This window comes from Trachypithecus francoisi, unplaced genomic scaffold (assembly GCF_009764315.1).
Source record: "Trachypithecus francoisi isolate TF-2019V2 unplaced genomic scaffold, Tfra_2.0 Lachesis_group14, whole genome shotgun sequence".
NCBI classification, from domain to species: Eukaryota; Metazoa; Chordata; class Mammalia; order Primates; family Cercopithecidae; genus Trachypithecus; species Trachypithecus francoisi.
In genome coordinates, this window is record NW_022681459.1 from 29584832 (window position 1) to 29601416 (window position 16585).

The following is a 16585-nucleotide window of genomic DNA, read 5'->3' on the forward strand; positions in this document are numbered from 1 at the left end:
GCAGCATTGGGGTGCCGTCATAGCAACGAGGGGCCACCTTGGCCAATCACTGCTCGGAAAGGGAGGGGGGCGGGGACTGGGCAGAGCCTGGGCGGGTTCCGTGCCTGGCTGTCCACCGGCTCTGACCTGGACGCGCTGTCGGTGGCCCCTGAAATGCATCACTTTAGTCGGCTCTTCTGTGACGCCGCAACGAGGAGCCACCTGGGTACTGGGCCTTCAAGAGGAGGGACGCGGGAAGCGCGTCCGGGCCAACTCTCGAGAGGGTTTCACCCCTGCCCAGTGCGGGCACTGCCCGCTCCCTTCCGTCCCCGGGCCTCGCAGGCCCCCCCGGGGGTGCTGCCCATCCCCACTTACCTTTCTAGGCTCTTTGGACCCTTCGGGGTTCGCGGCTCCCAGAGATGTGTCCGCCAACATCTCTTCTTTGGTCCGTAAACAACTTCACTCTCAAGGAGGCAGCTCTGGCATCTCAGCAGGTGCGGCCTACACTGATGTCCGTCCGGGTTTGACATCCTTCCCCGACCCCGACAGAAGTCCCAGCCCCCTCGGGCCTCTGACTCTCAGGGGTCCCGTAAGGATCTCCGCTCCTCTCCCCTCGCTCCTGGCTCCCCTCCACTCTCACACACCCACAAAATCACAGGCGCACACGCATGTATACGTGCAGGCTTGGCAATCTGCTCAACCGACGCACTCCGCCTGCCCAAGGCCCTTCACGATCTCGCATTTCCTCTGCCATCATCCCAGACAAAAAGCTGTGTTATTTGTTGTTGCTGCAGGAGCTGGGGAGGAGTGACTGAATAACCACAGGATTTAGTCTTGATGGCAGAATCCCAGAAGCCAAATCCACGTGGTGAATAAGCTGCTGATCTTTCAGAGCACACATCCCCTGGAGATTCTTTCCAATGCTAATATGAAAGTTTACAACCATAACCCATCATCAGGCCCAAATATATTACTTACTGAATAAATACACAAGTTACAAGCAACACACAAGAATCCAAAATTATGTCGTTTTTTTAGTTGCAAAGATAAAAATGTTGTAAACACCAAAATTTAACAGCTTTTCTTATGGGGAAAAGTGGGGAGTTGGGGATAACAGATGATTATTATTTTCTTCTCTACATATTGGCAATTTCCCAGTTACTACAATTGAGCATGTCTTATTTTTATAATAAAATGCCAAAAGTATTTTAAATGTTAAAAATGTAGAATGGTAACATAATCAAGTATATGCAAATAAATAGTCATTTTTTACATTTAAAATGTCAGAAATTCAACTTTCAAATTTGTCCTAACAATGACAGTAACCAATGTTTACTAAGTTCTGACACTGCATGTGGGCGCTGTTTTAAGAATTTCATATGAGTTATCTTATTAAATCCTCACTATTATTTCTCCATTGTACATCTAAGGAAAGGGAGTTATAGGGGGGTATAAACTAAAAATAACCTCCTAAGCCCCACCACAGCCAACTGAATGGACCCCCTCTTGGCCAAGGGGACCCCAGAAACCTTAAAAACTGAGTTATCAGCCATGGTGGGAAGGGAGGTCAGACATGCCTCACTAATACGCTTTTGCCGTTTAGACACAACAACTAACCAGCATTAATGTTAAGATAGAGATCATAAGACTGACAGAATGGACTCTGTGGCAGTAAGATACCAACTTATAAACAGGACCTTAGGCCATGCCAGGCATGAGTTAAGTCATGCACCCCTATACTTAAAAGAATAAACTATATGTTAACTACTTGGAGAAGGTCTTATGATTCATGTTTCACATTTTGTACTTGAGTAAAGAATCTTACTGTGAATCTCTCAAATCTTATCATGAGTTCCTCAGACTGTTGATGTACTAATTAATACGTAAACGACTGACCTGAAAAGGATACTGATTTGTTTCTAAATCATGACGTTTCACTGATTGTCTTGTGCATACGCAGAAAACATTTTAGCCTGTATGTTGTCATCCGTAGCCATTGATTGTAACCTCTATATCATCCCTCCAATGAAAAAAGACAACTCCAATATGAGGAGTCCCCTTCCCATTCCTCAACTTTCTTATAAAACCACTGCAACTTGTAACAGACTTTGGAACACACCCAACTTTGTTGGTGTGTCTTCCCCATTCAATCTTCAGATTTGACTTTCAATAAGCCTTTATCAATTTCTGCCTCAACAGCCTTAACTTTGGTCCACAGCAGTTAAGATCGTTGCCCAAGATCATACAGCCAGTGGGATTCAAATCAAGCCATCAGACCCAAGAGCAACCGTTGCTTATCACTATACTGCCTCCCAGATCTGTGATAAAGAAATAACTACAGTTTTCTGGCAGTGACTGTAAAGCATCTACCAAGCAGTGGACCACTGGTTCAAATGCCTTGGATTGCAAACACCAGACAGTGGCTTAAGCAAACCACATGGTTAAGCAAACCCTGTTCTGGATCACATCATTAGCAACTAGACATCTAGCTACAGCTATTAAATCCTAAGGTGTACAATTTGATTTCTATCCCATACAAATTAGCCAGGGTCTTCCCTCCCAAATCTTTCAGTCAATCTATAGTAATTTCACTACACTGTAGGTTTAGCAATTATCCAAATAATTGACAAAGGTAAGAAGGGGTGAACAACAGGATGGGCCTCCCAGTACCTCCTGCAGCAGCACCTGAACTGGATTCTAAATTCCTCCTTCCAGAAAGAAGCTGCACCCCAGCCCAGATTCAGCTGAAAGCCACGGCTGCCAAGAGGCAGTCGGAGCGCTGAGCACCTCTCTGTGCACCCCTCTGTGCACCCAGGAAGCCTCAGGAGGACTTCCTCAAGCCAAGTGGATGCCTCACTCAGAGCCCCAGGATCCCTGACCCCTGACCCCACAGTGACCTGGAAATGCCTGGTAATGCCAGAAGTAGCGCTTTCCAATTCTGAAGGCCCTCAAAATGCTTGCTCAGCCCATCTTCCTCCTTTCCTGGGGCGTGGGAGTGGTGGGGACACGAGAGGCAGAAAGATGAGGACACCATCAGGAGGTTTTTCCTTACTGGAAAATGTGAGGAAATCCTCTTCCACGGCTTAAAAATCAAAAGGGGATGCCCATATTCCTCTGGCAGGGGTCTCCCATCATCCCCCGCGAGGCCTTCCCATTATCCCCTGCGGGGCTTTCCCATCATCCACACAGGCCCTTCCCATAACCCCCAAGCGGGAAGTTCGTGCAAGTGCCGCTCTGCAGGGAGGAGTGAGGGCCGAGGGGAACGCCCTCAGGAGAGTGGAGGGCAGCAGTGGCCGCGGTTCCTCTGCACTTCGTTTCTTCAGTAAGAAATGATCTTCTTGTCCTTCTTACGTATAAATGGAGCGATCCATTTCCTTTTACCCATTAACCCCTTCAAAAAGAAGAAAAACAGTCCCAGGCTGGCCATGGTTGATCTCTGCAGAGGGGCTGGTCAGGGTGCCTTCTGCTTCCTGGCGGGATGGCCAAGGCCGGGGAAACTGTTGAAACCACCCTGGGGCTGCCTTCTGTATTTTCCACAACCTTCCAGGCCCACCTCCCAGCTGGAGGCCCTGCAGCTTGGCAGTTGCCATGGCGACTGAGTCCCTAAGTGTGTCTCTTCTGAGCTCTCCTGGACAGTGTGGAGGAAAGGTCTTAAGAACTGACGGGCTTCGGTAAAATGCAAACAGATTTTTTTTTGAAATTTTGTAGGCACTATTCAGATAAAAAGCAGGGACTTTCAACAAAATGAGTTCAGGCCTATCTTAACTGTAGAACTATGAGGTTGTTTATTAGAATAATTGTACTCTGGTAAATTTACCAATTTCATATATATGCATATTTATGAACAAATATATTAGGGTATATAGATAGAAAAAGTTCTATCTACATGTACAATTGAAAACTTTTAAAAATAGTGTTGGTAGTATATCACATATTAGCATTTAGAGGATAGAGACAGACCCGGGATTGGAGCCCTAGCTCCATATACTTCTTTCTGAAGTCAGTCTACTCATCTGTAAAATGGGCTGTTGTGAGGTCAAAATTAGATATTCATAATGAGAGTAGCACAGTGCCTAGCACACAGTAAAGCACTTAGTAAATGGGAGCTATTACTATTAATTGTACTGTTGTTAATCTTAAAATAGGTTAAGCACTTTTTGGCTATCAGTATGTTTGGGGGAGAATTTTAACTCAAGTTTATCTTAATCGTTTTCAGTAGAGGTTTTTTCTTGAAAAGAATCAAACTGCCAAAGATGATTCAGTCAGATAGTTGTTTGTGATAATCAGAAGTTAGTCTGTGATGAACAGATAGTTTTAATGCTCATATTCATTAGCACTAATATACATAAGGGTGGGGAGAGACTGAAGCTTCTGGAAATATATAGACAGGTAGATTCTTAAATGTAAGTAGGTATTTGAACTGTTTGTGGATTATGTCTCATAAAGTTGGCACCCAGCAAGGAGGAAAATGCCAGATACACACACGCCCATACCTGAGGTATGTAGGTCAATGGAAGGCTATTGAAACACAGTTGTCAAGAGAGAAATGTAAGTTATTTTTCACCCAGGAAGTGAGATTATTCCATGATGCATCATAACCAGTAGGGGAAATAGTTTAGTGGACACCTGTGTGGAGACAAGAGATGTCAGAAAATTGAATAGACTCAAATTTCACGTTGGGTAGCAACTCAAGGACATATCTCAGTGCTTGGCACATAGTAAGTGCTCGACCAACACAGGTTTATCAAATTGAGTGTTAGATATTATCTTGCAACAGAGCTGTGCTTTATGCAGCACTAGGAAAAGAGAAAAAAGTGATGTGAATTTTTTTTTTCTTTTTCTTGTTTTTTTTATTTTTCTTAACACACTCTATTTTCTGAGGGCTCTCTCAGGATATCAGTTGCTTAACTGCATCTGAGTGTCTTCTAGGTAGAGTACTAGGGGATTACAAGGAAATGAGAAAGAAATTACAGACCCATTTGGGGGCAAATTCTACATAAATCTACACTGTTAAAAAAAATTACCAGGGCTGGGTGTGGTGGCTCACGCATGTAATCCCAGCACTTTGGGAGGCCAAGGTGGGTGGATTGCCTGAGCTCAAGAGTTTAAGACTAGCTTGGCCAATGTGGTGAAACCCTGTCTCTACTACAAATACAAAAAATTAGCTAGGCGTGGTGGCAGGCGCCTGTAATCCCAGCTACTCTGGAGGTTGAGGCAGAAGAATCGCTTGAACCTGGGAGGCAGAGGTTGCAGTGAGCCGAGATCGCACCATTGCACTCCAGCCTGGGCAACAAGAGTGAAACTCTATTTCAAAAAACAAAACAAAACAAAAACCAAAACTATTATGCCTTCTGGCTACATGTTAATCCTTCATTCCAAAGTGGAGGTCACACTTTCCTACTGGTGGATATGCAAGGTTGGTTCTAGTTTTGATATTACAGATAGCCTCACTCTATCCAGCAGTTGTGGTGGGAGATCCTGTGCTACATGGGGCTGTACTTTTCAAGATCTAAGGGTGGATCAGATTTTCTAGAAAAGGGACAGGGAAAGAGGTGGCATGCTGAACCACACGGTCATGATTTTCCCAGAATAAGGCTCCCCCTGCCCAACTTTTAGAAAGGTCATGACCAAATAAGATAATGAGGATGAAATGATTTGGAAGTGCTATAGGAATGTCACATGTATATTTAGCTCAGGTTTTCAAACCTTTTAATTATTTAATATTTGATGCATACAAAAGAACAGATACTCACATATGCCAGCAAAATAATACAGTGAACACCTGTGAACCCCTGCCCAAAGTAAACAGATGAATGAGTGAATGAAATCAATATGAACATCTGAATGCATAGATCTTTGTCTACGTCTCAAATTCAGCTCTTTGGATTGCAGGTTTATAGAATTGAGAAATTGCTGAGCCTAAATACATGTTGCTGCATTGCCTCCGAGAATGACCAGACCTATCCCCACTCTCACCAGAACAGAGTGTGTGACTCACTGCTCCCTCCCCTACTGTAAGTCATTTTTCTTCTTTGCTAATCTGATGGACAAGGCAGTGTCTCATAGTGACTTTAGTTCGTATTAATATTTCCTTGATTATTTGAGAAGATAAGCATTTTTCCCCAAATGCTGATTCTTCACCTATGATAACCCTTGTTAATTATTTAGATTAGTTTTTTGCAGGCCACCTTCATACATCTGTATATGTTATTTTCTGTTTCTGAAATGTGATGCCCACGTTTCTGTACCCGGTGAACAATTTGTCAACTTTAATACCTTACCAGATGTAACCTTCCTAGGGATGCTGCTTCTAACTGCTGCCAGCCCCTTACCACCTCTCTGGTTGTACTTCTGATGTGTTCCCTACACAATTGTAACGTGTTTCCAGGTCAGCCTCCCTAAGCACCTCCCAAGGCCTCCACCCCACAGTCTGGCACAGAACTTGACACATACCAGATACTCAAATTATTAAGTATTACTGAATACTTTTAGAAAATTGGGAACATACAGTAAAGTATAATGAAGAAAATAAAGATAACCAATAATCTCACTTCCCAAAGATAATAACTACTGCCATTTTGGTGTGAATCCTTTCATGCTTTTAAAATGCATATGTGTGTCTATTTAATTGAAATCATTCTGTTTGTCATTTACATTATCACATGTCATTATATGGTGAACATGTCAAAAAAATTTTTCCGAAGTGTTTTAAAGACAATAGTATTTCACCTTAAGGATATACCAAAATTATTATGTTACAAATGTTGGATAAGAGAATGAATGAAAATGTTTAATATAAAGTTGAACAAGGTAGGGGGTATTACTTAAGGAAATTATGCTCCTTTTTTTTTTTTTGAGACAAGGTCTGGCTCTGTCATCCAGGCTGGAGTTCAGTGGCATGATCACAGCTCACTGTAGTCTCAACCTCCCGGGCTCAGGTGATCCTCCTGCCTCAGCCTCCTGAGTACCTGGGAATACAGGAGCCTGCCACCACACCTGGCTGATTTTTTGTATTTTTTTTTTTTTTATAGAGACAGGGTTTTGCCATGTTGCACAGGCTCAAACTCCTGAGCTCAAGAGATCCACTTGCCTCAGCCTCCCAAAGTGCTGGAATTACAGGTGTGAACCACCACACCCAGTCTCCATTTTGTTTTTAAGAAAACAATGTTTCAGGTGTCTTTCCTCAGTATCTCATTCACTGGTGTTTCTCGGGTGACTACCAGAATTTCCTCAGCTCTGGGTACTGTTGCTGTCCTCCTCTTGTGGCACTGGCATACCTGCTTGTTTGAACTGCCTTTCTCCTCTCCTCAAGCCCATTTGTAATTATCTAGTTACTAGGACAAGTCTCTAAATAGTTGTGGAGCAAATATAGTTATCAGAAGAGCTAAATGAACCATTTCCCTCTCCCTCTACAAAGAGGAAAGCCAGGAAGATTTTAAACTGGACTGGCAATTTTAGGTTTCCCAGAGCTGGCTTTGTGCTATCTGATCACTGAGGCCCTGCACTGGGAGGCACGAGACGGGGCCTCTGGCAACCACATCCGGGTGGTACTAGAACAGCTCAGTGCTGTTATCTATGACCTCAGAACAAAGTCTCAGTTCAGGGGGCCTAAAAGAGTTTCCCCACTGAACAAGAATGGAAATGTGAAAATATGTATTTATTAAACACGATAAGTGAAGATTGTTTCATTTAGAATGTGGTTCACTAATGTATTTCTTTGATTACTTAGTTATCTTGGTATGTTCCGAATATTGTGGCTTTCTTTTTAGCAGTTCTTTATATTAATACATTTAAAGAGGATCCCAGAAGTGCACCAGGCTTTAGGATGGCTAGAAATGGGGAGATGGGCTGGTCATTTTGGGTCATCTTGGCCCTGGTCTCAGTTCCAAGGATGTGTTGGAAGAAAGAATGGGGTGATAGCTTAGGAAAATCTCTGGAGTGAAGAGGCAGCTTGGCTCTATTAGGTTGTTTTCTTCACCTTAATCCTGAACACCTTTTCAAGCTAACTGGCAGCAAGCTGGACATCAAGGTATGTGTTTAGTTCTAGAAACTTCTCTATGTGTGTCATGATATTTTCTTTTGTTACTATTTTAAGTTATGCACATATATGATATGTATTGTAATGTAGGAGAAGAAGTAAAATTTATACAGTAAAGGGAGAAAAAGGACCCAGAGATCAATAACTCAGCCTCTGCCTATGCCCAGCATTACCCTGTAAGACAAGCATCTCACTCCCAAGTTCACTACCAGAATAAATGAATTAATTGACTCTAAAAGGGTTTTGAGAACAGTTTCAAGTTATTATTGCTTATGCTTCCTCCCCTGTATTCCAGATCCCACAAAAAAGCCACTTCTTGGGCTGACCTTTTTATCATCCATCTCAAACTCAACAAGGGCAAAACTGAACTTCTTTCCTACACACACCAGTTGCCCAAACCTTCTCTTTTCTTTATTTCCTTATCTTAATGAAGGGCCCACTTGCTACTGGTTTCCTAAGCCAGAATCTGAACATCATCAATGTCTGGGACCAGTTCTTTCCTTCCCTCTTCCCCAACCAATCTCCAAATCCTGGAGATTCTTCCTTCCAAATTGTTCCAAATCCATCTACTGTTTTCCATTCCCACTGCTTCTTCCTTAGTCAGGACACCATCATCTTCTGCCAAGAAGACACCAACAGCCCAGGTGGTCTCCCTGCCCTAGTCTCACTCTCTTCTAATCTATTTGCCACACTGACCAGAATAATCTTTTAAAGCCATACATCTAATCATGTTGTTCTTCAGTTTAAAATCTTTCAGTAGTAAAGTCCAGACTCCCTCATTCGATTATTAGGCTCCAAATGACGTGGCCACCAAGTCCCTCCCCAGCCTCTTCTCTTGCCTTATGTTCACACACTGCACTCTCTGCTCTGGCCATAATGACTTTCAGTTCCCCAAACCTGACTTTCTCTAGGATTGCTGGGCCTTTGCCCACGCTGTTCTCTGGCTTGGAACACCTTCCACTCTTCTTTTGGGTAACTCGATGCCTTCTCCAGGTCTCAGCTCAGCTGCCACTTGCACAACCCCATAGGCAAGCTTATCCCCAACCCTTGTCTGCAGCGTCCTCCAGGTGACTGTGTCTCCCAGGTGGATAGCCCCTGAAGTAACCCTCCACACTCCATCACTGTCGGGCAGTTGGAAGGCTGGAGAGGCATGATCCCCCAGAGTCAACCTAGATCCTTGTGGCTTCAGCCCCCAGCAGGTAGGGAGCCCACTAAGCTTCAGCTCTACAGCAGAGACACAGCCAAGGCTACTGGTGTGTGCAAAATATTGACTTGTGAAAATTACAGTATCCAAAACATGATTTTTTTCTAAAAGCGCTTTTTAAATTTTGTTTTCTGAAAGTTAAAACCAGAAAATGTGTGACAGGTTAAGGATTTAAGGGGATTTTTAAGTTATGTGATGTGAGGCTTTCTGTAGTTTTGTACCAACTAAATTGTTCACTTCCTAAGAATGAGGACCTCTCCTATTCATCTTTGTAATAGGGACAGTGTCTTACAGATGAAAACATTCAATGACCCTACATTCATCCAGTTTCCAGGAGAAGAAACTGGAACACAAACTGACTGAATGTTCCCCATGTGACAGATTTAATAAGGCTAATAATGTTGGTGAAGTGGAGGCTGCACAGGCAGTAAGAGGATTCCCTTGTATACTTGGAAGGTGAACATGAGCTCTGGCATCCCAGGCCTGGTACAATGTTGATACCCCTGAATTGAAAGTGGCATTTCTGTGTACTCTTACAGATGTTCCTTCATTTGCCATCAGAAGGATAGCTGCGAAGTGATATATAGTAACTTTGGAGGCATATTTTATTTTTAAACCTCTATTAACTTTGTGTCAAATAATCAAAACTTAACAGGATGTATATTAAAGATGGTGGGAGGGAATCAAACTTCATTTTTAGAGAAAAATAGCAAATCAAAACAAGCTGATACAAGGGACTTGATGGCTCTCTCCTTCCTTCAGCTCCTGATATGAGTCCTAGATTGATTACATATTCATACTGATTAGCTGTGCTTTCCAATAATTAGAGCAGCCATAAGCATTTGTACACTAATTTACAGTTCCTAAAGCATCCTTAGGAATATTAGCATCAATATTTATTGAATGTCTCCTGTGTGCCAGGCATGATTCTATACATGATAAGGATTCACTGATTAATAAAACCAGTTAAAAAATCTCTGCTTTTGGCCGGGCGCAGTGGCTCAAGCCTGTAATCCCAGCACTTTGGGAGGCCGAGACGGGCGGATCACGAGGTCAGGAGATCGAGACCATCCTGGCTAACACGGTGAAACCCCGTCTCTACTAAAAAATACAAAAAACTAGCCGGACGAGGTGGCGGGCACCTGTAGTCCCAGCTACTCGGGAGGCTGAGGCAGGAGAATGGCCTGAACCCGGGAGGCGGAGCTTGCAGTGAGCTGAGATCTGGCCACTGCACTCCAGCCTGGGCGACAGAGCGAGACTCCGTCTCAAAAAAAAAAAAATCTCTGCTTTCATGGTGCCTACATTCTAACACCTTACTTTCCCCGTTCATCCATACATCAACCCCACAGAGTCACACTAGGAAAACTGGAGTTCAGGAGAGTAAATTGACTTTCACAGGCTCCCAAAAGAGTAAGTTTGCGGTCAGAATTTTAACTCGTCACTCCAGATTCCAACTCCCACGCTTTTTTTTTTTTTTTTTTTTGCTAGCTCAGTATTCACTGTGGAATCTTAACTGATGCTCAAAAAGATAATCTTGAATAATAGGAGAGAATATCATATTCAATAAGTTGCTTTTTTTTTTTTTTTTTGAGACAGACTATCACTCTGTCACCCAGGCTGGAGTACAGTGGCACAATCTCAGCTCACTGCCACCTCCGCCTCTTGGGTTCAAACAAATCTCCTGTCTCAGCCTCCCAAGTAGCTGGGATTACAGGCACATGCCGCCACACCGAGCTAATTTTTTGTATTTCAGTAGAGACAGGGTTTCATTGTCTTGGCCACACTGGTCTTGAACTCCTGAGCTCAGGCAATCCACCTGCCTTGGCCTCCCAAAGTGCTAGGATTACAGGCGTGAGCCACCACACCCAGCTCAATAAGTTGCTTTTATGATTGAGTCACCTAAGTCTTTTTTTAGAAAGGATTTCAGTTATAAGAGTTAAATACTAATGGTCTTAACCATAAGAGTTAAAACTATAAATTAACTGGAAAGGAGCAGCTGCCTGGAGGAACCCAGGGCATGTGCCTTCTGACGGCCATAGTGAGTGCTGAGGTCTTCAGTGTAGGCTGTGAAGGGGACTGGCTGCCTAAACTGTCAGCCACTGGTGAGTAGGGTAGATTAAGCTAATGGAGCAGAAAGTCTCACCATCCAAAGCCATCCTTTCCCAGACTCCATGTCTGATGGGAATAGATAGGCAATCCGTGAAAGACTACTGAAGTGTGTGTCTTAGTCCATTTGGGTTGCTATAAAGGAATCCTCGAGGCTGGGTAATTTATAAAGAAGAGAGGTTTATTTAGTTCATGGTTCTGCACGCTGAACAAGAAGCATGGCACCAGCACCCATTTCTTGAACAAGAAGCATGGCACCAGCACCCATTTCTGAACGAGAAGCATGGCACCAGCACCCATTTCTGAACGAGAAGCATGGCACCAGCACCCATTTCTGAACGAGAAGCATGGCACCAGCACCCATTTCTGAACGAGAAGCATGGCACCAGCGCCCATTTCTGAACGAGAAGCATGGCACCAGCGCCCATTTCTGAACGAGAAGCATGGCACCAGCGCCCATTTCTGAACGAGAAGCATGGCACCAGCGCCCATTTCTGAACGAGAAGCATGGCACCAGCGCCCATTTCTGAACGAGAAGCATGGCACCAGCACCCATTTCTTGCGAAGGCCTCAGGAAGCTTCCATTCTTGGTGAAAGGCGAAGTGGAGCAGGCCTCACACAGTGAGAGGGGAAGGGAGAGAGAGCATGGAGGGAGGTGCCAGGCTCCTTCTAATCGGTTCTCACAGGGACCGATACAGTGAGAACTCACTACTGAAAGGATAGCACCAAACCATTCCTGAGGGATCTTCCCCCGTGACCCAGACACCTCCCACGAGGTCCCACTTCCAACAGTGGGGGTCAAGTTTCGACATGAGATTTGGAGGGGACAAATACCCAAACAATATCAGTTTGATAAAGAGGATATGAGTAATTTCATTCTCCCATCAGTGTTTAAAAGAACCATGTCCATAAATCATCAAATGCTGGCCCAGAGGGAACTTTAAAGAACAGCCCCTTAATTTCAGCCATGTAGTTTACCAAACTGGAGCTGGACTGGAGAGCATGCCTTCCTTTTTTTTTTTTTTTTTGAGGCAGAGTCTCACTGTCACCCAGGCTGAAGTGCAAGGGCACCATCTCAGCTCTCTGCAAACTCCGCCTCCCGGGTTCAAGCAATTATTCTGCCTCAGCCTCCCCAGTAGCTATGATTACAGGTGCCCACCACCACGCCTGGCTAATTTTTGTGTATTTAGTAGAGACAGGGTTTCACCCTGTTGGCCAGGCTGGTCTCGAATTCCTGACCTCAGATGATCCCCCCGCGTCGGCCTCCCAAAGTGCTGGGATTACAGGCGTGAGCCACCATACTCAGCCTAAGAGTATGCCTTTTTGAAGACCCCATAAAAATTTTCCAACTTGCTTATGTATCTGCACTAGCTCAATTGCGAGAATGACTCCCGAGTTGATGGGTCAGTTTCCTGTTTCCGCATACCTGACCTCATTCTACCTATAGGCATAAAATCAAGAGGAATTTACAACAGATGGGCTCAGGCAACAAGTTAGCCCCAGAGTGGAGCTCAGCTACAGAGGAATGCTTCACTGAAAGAACTGTAAGTCCCTGAATTCGATTCAAGACTTTATCAAGTCCTACTTCAGTTAGGATCCAGTTTACTCCCCAAAGACCCATGAGTACTCTCTCAGTTACTATTTCCCTTGCCACACACATAGAAAAGCAAGAAAGTTACTCTGCTGGGAAACACTGCCAAGGGGCCTTAGAAGCAAGAAAATTTGCGTATTTTATACAGGTCGTTTAAAGAGAACCACCCTTATAAATGGGTGTTTGTCCCCTTATTATTTCAGGATACTTGTAAAGCTCCTCTCCTCCAACTATGTCTCTAATTCGAGTATCACAGTGTCTAAAATTCTACCAGTAAAATGCCATTACCTAAATTAAGCACAGCCTTCTGTCTTTATGTTGATATTTCTTTAAATATCATGCCTATAGTTTTAAAAGGAAATGATACTAAAGGTATACAACACCAAACAGCTGGACATGGCTTTATCCCTTCAACTCCTCTGTCTCATTCCCCAACCATTTTCTACTCTTTTACCCATTTCTTTTGGTAGTTCCCTATATTTCTAAATAATATAAGTAAAGTATGATTTTTATGTCCAATTTTAAAGGTTTTCTATGGACCTCTTCTTTTAGAGACGGCATCTAGTTATCTTACATCCCTTGCCACTTCCCCTGACACTGTAGGACTGACAGGTCTATCCCAGCCAGGGTGACTCAGACATTGTTTTTCATGGCCACTGCCTGTTCTTTATGATCAAGGAAGAGAATGCTTTGGAGGAAACAGAGCTTTCATACGTTAATAGGAAGTGAGTCAAAAGTACTGCAACTGAAAGTGTGGCATGGGGTAGGGAGCATGGCCAGTCTCCTCGCTGGGGTTCTATAGGACTGGGAACGCCTACGCCTTCACAACTAATTATGTTTGCTGGATTGCGTTATAGTTCTTCAGTGTGTGGACTCTTGTCAGTTTTATATCTGTAGGCCAAGCACAATGCCTGGAATACAGAGCATGCTTAATAATGAGAGGCTTTTCATTGTATTTCTTATCAACAACACTAGTAACTGAACATAAATCACCCTTCCTCGCCGGTCAGTGCACCATACAGCTAGAATTCTTGCTTTTTGATCAGTGGAGATAAAATGAATTTCTTTTCTCCATGTTAAGTAATCAGGTTCTGATTTTCCCTTTTCTTTCTCTCTAATAGTGTTTAATGCTCTAATGCTTTCTAAGCATGAGGCATTTTCTTGAGCTCTGAAGCCTAGTATCCTCAAAGCCCCCTTCAGGGAAACCTCAGTTCCTTGTCAGTCAAGGCCTGTCACTGGCTTTGCCTTGGCCTTCTCCGGGAGAATGTCTGCTCCTTAAGTTGATGGCATACATACCATGCTCTTGGTGAAACAGAGTGAAGAAAGCCAATGCAACTTAGGAAGATCATCAAGCAAACTAGGATAAGCATTACGGGAATCCTAGAAGGAGCAAAGAAAGAAAAGGAAGAGAAAGCTTATTTAAATAAATAATGACAGAAACTTCCCAAATCTGTAAAGGGAAATTAATGTCCAGATCCATGAGTCCCAAAGAGCCACAAATAGACTAAATATAAAGAAATTTCACCAAGATACATTATACTCAAATTCTCAAAACTTAAAGAAGCAATTTTGAAAGCAGCAAGAGAAAAGCAACTTGTCACACATAGAAAACCCATAAGACTGTCAATAGGTTTCTCCACATAGCCCTTGAAGGCCAGGAGGGAGTGGGATGATATATTCAGAGTGTTGAAAGAAAACAACCAACCAAGAATATCATACCAGGCAAGGCTCTCCTATAGAAATGGAGAGAGAAAGACTTTCCCAGACAAAAGCTCTGGGAGTTCATCACCGCTAGGCCACCTTACAAGATCTGCTAGAAGGTGTTATTCCAGTTGAAATGAAAGGACGCTAACATTATGAAAACATATAAAAGTACAAAACTCACTGTAAAGGTAAAAATGTAGTCAAATTCAGAATACTACTACAGTGGTGGTATGTAAATCACTTTTAACTCTAGTATAAAAGTTAAAAGACAAAGGTATTAAAAATAATTGTAGCTACAATAATTTGTAAGTGGATACACAATACATAAAAGATGTAAATTGTGATATCAGTAACATAAAATATGTTGAGATGGGGAGAAATTCAAGTGTAGGATTTCTGTAGGCAGCTAACGTTTTATTACTGGAGTGCAGTGGTGTGACCTCAGCTCACTGCAGCCTCTGCCTCCTGGGTTCAAGCAATTCCCCTGCCTCAGCCTCCCGAGTAGCTGGGACTACAGGCACATGCCACCACGCCCAGCTAATTTTTTTGTATTTTAGTAGAGACGGGGTTTCACCACGTTGGCCAGGATGGTCTCGATCTCCTGACCACATGATCTGCCCGCCTCGGCCTCCCAAAGTGCTGAGATTACAGGGGAGAGCCACAGCGCCTGGCCTAAAATGTTTTATATAAGCATCATAGTGACCACAAAACAAAAACCTGTAGTAGAGATACAAAATGTAAAGAGAAAGGAATGAAAGCATACCATTACAGAAATCATCAGATCAGAAAGGAAGATAGTAAGGGAGTAAGAAAACAATAAAGGAACTACAAACAGCCAGAAAGCAATTTTTTAAATGACAGTAGTAAGTCCTTATCTATCAACAATTACTTTAATGTAAATGGATTAAATTCTGCAATCAAAAGATAGAAGTGTCTGAATGGATATTAAAAAAAAATCTGTGTGCTGCCTGCAGGAGACTCATCTTAGCTTTAAGGATACACATAGGCTGAAAGTAAACGCATGGGAAAAGATACTCCATGCAAATGGTAACCAAATAAAGAGCAAGAAAGATACTTATATCAGACAAAACAGACTTTAAGTCAAAAACTTCATAAGAGTCACTATATAATGATAAAGAGATAAATTCATCAAGAGGATATAACAATTATAAATGTATATGCACCCAACATCAGAGTACCTAAATATTTATTAACATAACTCAAGAGAGAAAGAGCAATACAGTAATAGCAGGGTGCTTCAGTACCCCATTTTCAACAACGAATAGATGGCCCAGACAGAAGACGAATAAGGAAACAGTGAACCTGAACAACAGTGTAGAGCAAATGGACCTAGCAGACATATAGAACACTCCTTCCACCAGCAGCTGAATGCACATTTAAATGTACACAGAACATTCTCTAGGATAGATTGTATGTGAGCCCACAAAACAAGTTTTAACAAATTTAAGAAGATTAAAATCATATCAAGTATCTTTTCTGACCACAATAGTATGAACTAGAAATCAGTAACAGGAGGAAAATTGGAAAATTCACAAATATGCAGAAATTAAATACACACCTGAACAACCAGTGGGGTCAAAGAAGATATCAAAAGGGAAATCAGAAAATTCCTCGAGACAAATGAAAATGGAAACAACATACCAAAACTTATGGGATGCAGCAAAAGCAGTACTAAGGGAAGTTTATAAAGAAAATGTGGTGTATATCTATATGTACACAATGGAATACTATTTAGCCTTAACAAAAAAAAGTATTTCGTGTCATTTGCAACAACATGGATGAACCTGGAGTACATTACACTAAGTGAAATAAGCCAGGTACAGAAAAACAAATATAGGCCAGGCATGGTAGGTCACGTCTCTACTCCCAGCACTTTGGGAGGCTGAGGCGGGAAGATTGCTTGAGCCTTCGAGTTCAAGACCAGCCTTGGCAACATATCAAG

The 16585-nt window shown here is 42.9% G+C and overlaps 1 protein-coding gene and 1 long non-coding RNA gene across 3 annotated transcripts in view; both read left to right on the forward strand.

The window, feature by feature from the left end:
• Nucleotides 1–66: 66 nt before the first annotated feature.
• On the forward strand, nucleotides 67–985 carry LOC117095830. Its single transcript, XR_004442195.1, has 2 exons — nucleotides 67–473; nucleotides 774–985. It is a non-coding gene; the product is annotated as an uncharacterized LOC117095830 (long non-coding RNA).
• Nucleotides 986–3184: 2199 nt separating this feature from the next.
• Nucleotides 3185–16585, forward strand: part of SLC37A1 (solute carrier family 37 member 1) — an 83059-nt gene continuing 69658 nt past the window's right edge. Inside the window, exons 1-2 of one of the 2 annotated variants that reach the window (XM_033232584.1) lie at nucleotides 3185–3301; nucleotides 5872–5993. The gene's annotated coding sequence lies outside the window, so the exon portion shown is untranslated. The remainder of the gene's footprint in view (nucleotides 3302–5871; nucleotides 5994–16585) is intronic. The other variant, XM_033232578.1, reaches the window with a different exon arrangement.